At 44.2% G+C, this 6,341-nt stretch overlaps 1 pseudogene; it reads right to left on the bottom strand.

The window, feature by feature from the left end:
* Positions 1-513: 513 nt before the first annotated feature.
* LOC100954058 lies at positions 514-2,190 on the bottom strand (annotated as a pseudogene).
* Positions 2,191-6,341: the final 4,151 nt, after the last annotated feature.

Raw genomic sequence — 6,341 nt, 5'->3', positions numbered from 1 at the left:
TCAGTGTAGACACAAAACTAAGCCTTGAGGGATGGAAAGGAACTGGAAGGAGAAAAAGACTGGGTCAGCTTTAATTTAAGGTCTTTAGGTAAATGAAGAATTAGCTTCCAGAGCACTTGTGAAGCCTGGCTTGTTGGGGCGGGTAGCTTATGGGCTGGGGTACCTATAGCTACCTTGACTAGGGCCCTTCTTTCAGTTCAACACCTCAGTCCTAAGCCAAAAAGGCAGAGGTTCAAGCTAGTTTGAAATGACCAAAGTGGAAAAACTGAGATACAGGCAGAGAGAAAAGCCTGGTACTGGGGTTAGGTTGGTGTTAAAACCAAAAGTGGCCAGAGGGGAGATGAGAGGAATCCTTTTGTCCCCAATTAGAATCCACCAAATTCCTTGTCTTAGACATCTAAGAATGATCACATTGGAGCTGTGAAACTCTGAAACTATCCAGTTACTTAAAAGTAAGACTAAACGTAGGAGGGTGATGGATGACGTGTTATAGGTGGAGGGCAGCAGTGTTACCTATCTATAGCCTGAGTGCTGAATATGAAGACTTCTACTATCTGTGGGATCAGGGGCTCGGTTGCCAGGGGTTCAGTGGGCCTTGCTAAGCATGGCCAGGCTCTGTTCCAAGAGGCAGGCCTGCTATAAATCTCCACTTAGGTAATCCACTGTTTGCATCAAACTGTTCTGGCTTGCCACTGTACCACCCCCAGTCCCTGCTCGATATGGGCCCCAGGAGCTGTCGCATAGTTAAGGGTTGCAAATATGGGCTGCCTACTGTGGAACAGCATGGTGAGGTCCTGAGACCCAGAGCTGCCACTATGGGAGTGGACAGAATGTTGTTCCACAGGTGTTAGATATAGTGACCACGGGGGTAGGCCAGTGGGGCTGCCAGGCCATTGACTGGTGGAGATGGGGTCAGCTTTTCCATGGGTGGCTTCAGACGAAAGGACTGTGTCAGGCAGAGTTCCTGTGGGTAGGCAGGGGCCTTGCCAACAAATCCAGGCCCTGACAACTAGAGTTCTGCCATATGCTCTCTTGTCAGGTCAGGGGCTGGGGTTCTACCAGCCTCACTGTACATCTCTTGTAGGTGGGCCAGCTGGTGCTGGTTCCAGGCAACTGACTTGAGGTCTCTAAGGTAGCCAGTAGGGGTTTGAGAGATGCTTACAGGCAGGTTGACAGAGCCTGTAGCAGGTAATGTGACTGTGGCTGCACAGGTGTGCTCCATGAGACTGACCGCACATAAAGGCATTGGTATGGGGATGCTGTGGTCTGATACCTGGGTGCTTCCATTGATGAGCAGACTGCAACTAATGGGGCTGGGGTTCGCAAACTGGCCTTTACACACTGAGGTAGAGCTGATGACTGCCTTCCTTGGACAAAACTGGTTGATCTGGTGCACGATGCTGTTCAGGTCCAGGGGCTTGCTGTGCTGCACAGGAGCTGCCATCTAAAGGGGGATAGTTGAGGTAGATATGGTCACACTGGGCGGTGGGGTGGCATTTGAGTCTGGCATCATTTGGGCTCAGTGTAGCAAGGGATTGGTGGGGTGTTGGAGACCCTGGTGAGCCAGGGCCTGAGGGTGTACCAAGCCCTGTGTTTGGTCCATGGATTGAGGGTAGTCCAGGCCTGGAGGCTCTGAGGGTGGGACAGCACCAGGGGTGGAAGGATACCCTAAGGGTGCTGCAGCATCTGGGGAGGGGCATGGGCCAGGGTATGTACATGCTGCAGGGTCTGCTGGAAGACCAGAGCCTGGGCCTGGGAGTGGGCTAAAATGCTGGGTGCCACAGCAGCATAAGGTGCCACTGGGGATTCATGATGGCCTCAGGCAGCAACCGAGGGTGCTGTTAAAGTCCTTGAGTATGCCTTTGGCTGGCACTTTGACAATGGCCACCAGGCCTTCCTTGGTGGCAGCCTGCATCGAGTAGAGTCTGTAGCACTGGGCTGATGTGTCAAGGCCATTCACAACATGATAAACATGTTTCCGCTGGGGAACTTTAACCCTTTGGGGGAAGATTTTTATAGTCAGTGGGGTTTTGTGACCTTCTTAGCATATGCATCCAATTCAGCCGGGGTAGGATAGGGAGTCCTTCTCATTTTCTGTGTAGGGTTCCATTTCTGAAGTCCAGTGTTCATCTGTGTGTGAGAAAGAAGCTGAAAGGACAGGTCACCTGGCCCTGGTAGACAGGCTAGCATCAACACAACATGGGGCAGTGGCTCACTTGTCGGTGACTGGGCCCAGCCCTCATGGCTGCTCCATTGCTGCTGGCCCCTCAGTCACTGTGGCTGCCAACAGCCACAGGGACTCACAGGAGCTACTCCTGCACCTGCCTGGAATTTGTTTTCTTGGAGCCACAGCTTGCCTCAGCAAAGATGATGTGAGCTTGTCTGTTTTCTTTCTTACCTCAGCACTCCACCTTCACTTTCACTGAGTACACTGTGTCCGGTATCTCTCCCTCTGGACAGGAGCCTCTGGTGAAAGCTGCTTCTAGTTGGCCATCTTATTCCTCCTCCCCACAAATATTCACTATTCAATCACATAGATTGATTCCATATCTTCACAATTGTGATTTATAGTAAACATGTGACAGTATGTGACTTTTAGATAAAAAGACTTATTTTCCTTTGTGTAGATACCCATTAATGGTATTACTGGTCTGCTTTTAGTTCTTTGAGGAATTGCTGTACTGTTTTCCATAGAGGTTGTACTAATTTAAAATCCCACCAATGGAGTATAAGTGTTCCCTTTTCATTGCATCTATTGCTTTTGACTTTTTAGTGATGGCCATTCTGACAGGGATAATGTGGTATCTCTTTGTGTTTTTAATTTGCATTTCAGTGGTGATTAGGGATGTTGAAAAGTTTTTTCATGTATTTGTTGGCCATTTGTATATCTATTTTTGGAAAATGTCTGTTGATGTCTTTTGTCCACTTTTTAATGTTGTAATTTGAGTTTTTTCTTATTAATTTGAGTTCCCTGTATATTCTAGATATTATTCCTTTGCTGGATGTATAGTTTGCAAACATTTTCTCCTATTCTGTAGGTTGTCTCTTTACTCTCTTGATTATTTCTTTTGCTCTGCATAAAATGTTTAGTTTAAGTCCCATTTATTTATTTTGGTTTTCATTGTATTCAGCTTTGAGGTCTTTGTCATAAATTATTTTCCTAAGCCAATATCCAGAAGAGTTTATACTAAGTTTTGTTCTATAATTTTTGTGGTTTCAGATCCAAGCTCCATTTGCTGAATAGGATCAACAAATCCACTGGTGGATCTTTTAGATCCACCAGTGTATCTTTTAGTCTGCTTTACTGAAGATCAGTTGACTGCAGTTGTATAGCTTTAGTCCTGTTCTCTATTTTGTTCCATTAATTTGTGTGTCTACTTTTATACCAGTACCATGATGCTTGGTTGTCATAGCCTTGGAGTAGAATTTGAAATCAGGTAATGTGATACTTCAAAATTTGTTTTACATGTTTAGAAGTGCTTTGGCTATTTAGGTGGTTTTATTTGGTTTGCCTCCTTATGAAATTTAGGATTGTATTTTCTAAAAATTATCAATGACATTTTTATGTGAATTTCACTTAATCTGAAATGATCTAGATGGGCAAGTGTGGTTCTCCCTGGGACTTGCCTCCAAAGACGGTGGGATCCTTCCAGAAGAGACAGTCAATTCTGGGAAAGGATTGCCAGCCCCATCCCCTCTCAAAGATGATGGGAGCTTTTGTCCTTGGGGTAATGAAACTGCTTGCTGAGGCTTTATATAGGAAGGAAGTGAACCCCAAGCTCTGTGGAAGCCTTGATGTTATATGCGCTGCATCAGAGCTGATCCCAAGTGTCCTGAGTTGATCATCCCCTGTGAAATCCTTTCTGGCTCCAATGGGAAACAGCAAAACATCTTTTCAACCCTGGGTGCTTGGGTGGGGGAAAGAAGAAGGAGAAGACCCCAAATGGTGAGGAACTTATAACTTGATCCCTATGTCTTTTCTTTTTAAGAAAATTATCTTTTTAAAAATTTTTTAATTAAGTCATAAATACATAAATCCTGTATATATTAATGCATTGATGGGGTATAATGTGCTGATTTTATATGCAATTTGGAATGCTTACATCAAACAGATTAACATAACCTTCACCTCACTTAATTATTGTATTAAGACATTTATACTCTACACTTAATAGATTTGACATGTACCCTTGCAATACACACCATAGGTATCTTCCCTCTGTCTTAAGGGGCTCTCTGGCATGCTGAGCTCTCCTCTCAGGTGGCAGTTGTATTCCCTGAGTACCCAAGTGCCAGGAAAACCTCAATTCCCCGGCAGCCCACCAGTCCCCCCAACGTTGTATTGGTCTGAGTGGGTGCTCGGTGTCACTGGCTGTAGATCCGGTGATGCAGATACTCAAGGGTTGAAATTCCCAGGTCTGAAAAGCTGCTAAAATGCTGCCTATCTATGAAGGGAGGAAAATGAGCCACATCTTTAATGAGTGGTAAGCAGAAATATATTGGAAGTGTACCTTCCTGCAAGCCTAGTCCTGTCTATTCTTCATCTCATTCATGCCAAAAGCTGATGATTGGGAGCAGAGGCAGTTATACATGTATCTGCAATGTTCAGTGGTTGGAAGAGGGGAGGTTCCCATCTCCTTGTAACTTTCTGGGCTCTGGTGTTGCTTCTGCCCTGGGATGAGGACATTCTGTTACTCTAAAGACTTCTCTCTTCACTCACATCTCAAATGGGAGGAATGTAGACAATTTCAGATCATGAAATAGGGGCTCTCTGGTGCAGGAGAGTATGCATTCCACTGTACTATGTTTTATTTATTTATGTATTTATTTATTTTGCAGTTTTTGGCCGGGGCCAGGTTTGAACCTGTCACCTCCAATATATGGGCTGGCACCCTACTCCTTTGAGCCACAGGTGCCACTCGTACTACGTTTTAAAAAGCATTTGCCGCACTTCTAGTCTCCTTCAGGTAAGCCTCCCTTACTGATCAGAACTCCAGGAACTGCTGCTTTCTTGTGTCTCCCTGTTCCTCTGTGGTTGCCGTAGTCAGAAGCAGGTGCTGGGGAGTGTTCTTGTGGGTTCAATAGAGACACTGGCCTTGTGCACAAGCAAAATAGTACCTGCTGTGTCAGCTCCAGTCTATGGTGAGAAGAAGTGACCCTGTGGGTACCCACAGCCAAGTGTTCTGCTCTAAGTCTTGGTTCATTGATGGCAACAGTGCCTGGATTTGTCAGGATAAAACTGCTCTCTAACAGTTGAGGAGCCAGCAGACTCAAAAGATCAGAGTAAGAAAAGTGAACATTTTGACCTAGCTTTTCTACCAGGCTTCTAATCCTTCTGAGGTCAGTTTCACCCCAAATCTTGCGCCTTCTTATTTTGCTCCATATCTTCTTCCCATGGGATCTCTGGTAAAGGAAGTTCCTGGCACCTTTTCCTCAGTATTTCTTTTGAGCAATGCTTTTCCACCTGAACCCTTTTCTTCTTTGGGGGATGATCTGGCAACCAATGTCTCTAGTGGGCCATCTTGCCCCTTCCCTTTAATTTCTTTAAACAATGTCTTCCTACTTTCAGTAGAGAAGTACTTCACATACTATGTTACGTGTATTACTAAATATTTTATTTTTTTGTTTTGTGAATGGACTTGTATTTTCAATTGCATTTTTTGGTTTGTTCACTGCTAGTATACAGAAATGCAACTGTTTTTAAAATATCAATCTATAACACTGCTTAAATTGTTTATTAGTTTTAATAGTTGTTTTGTGAATTTCTTTGGATTTTCTATATATAAGATCAGATCATCTGTAAATAGAGATGTATGCCTGCATGGTCTGAATGTGCCTCACCAAATTCATGTGTTGAAACTTAATGGTTGTTGGGACAGTTTTAAGAAGTGAGGACTTTATGAGGTGATTATGACACAAGGGCAGAACCCTCATTGATAATATTAGGGCCCTTAGAAAGGGCTTGAGGAAATGGGTTTTCTTTCTTCTGCTCTTCCAACATGTGAGGAAGATGGTCCTCAGACAACAGAATGGTTCTCCCTTTTTACTCTTCCATACTTTCTGCCATTTGAGGACACCTAGAAGTCACCATCTGTGGGAAATGGGCATTTACTAGACACCAAGCCTGCTGGAGCCTTCATTTTGGACTTCTTAACCTCCAGGAATATGAGAAAACATAGTGCTCTTTTTTACTATAAATTACCCAATTTCCATTAACTTGTTATAGCAACAGAAATGAACGAAGATGAATTCACTTTCTTCTTTCCAGTCTGAGTGGTTTTATTTTCTTTCCTAATTGTCTTTGCTAAAATCTCCTGTACAATGTTGAATAAAACTGGTGA

The sequence above is a fragment of the Otolemur garnettii genome, unplaced genomic scaffold (genome assembly GCF_000181295.1).
Source record: "Otolemur garnettii isolate 467f Iridium unplaced genomic scaffold, OtoGar3 scaffold00224, whole genome shotgun sequence".
Lineage (NCBI taxonomy): Eukaryota > Metazoa > Chordata > Mammalia > Primates > Galagidae > Otolemur > Otolemur garnettii.
This window is presented reverse-complemented; position numbering and strand designations above follow the sequence as displayed.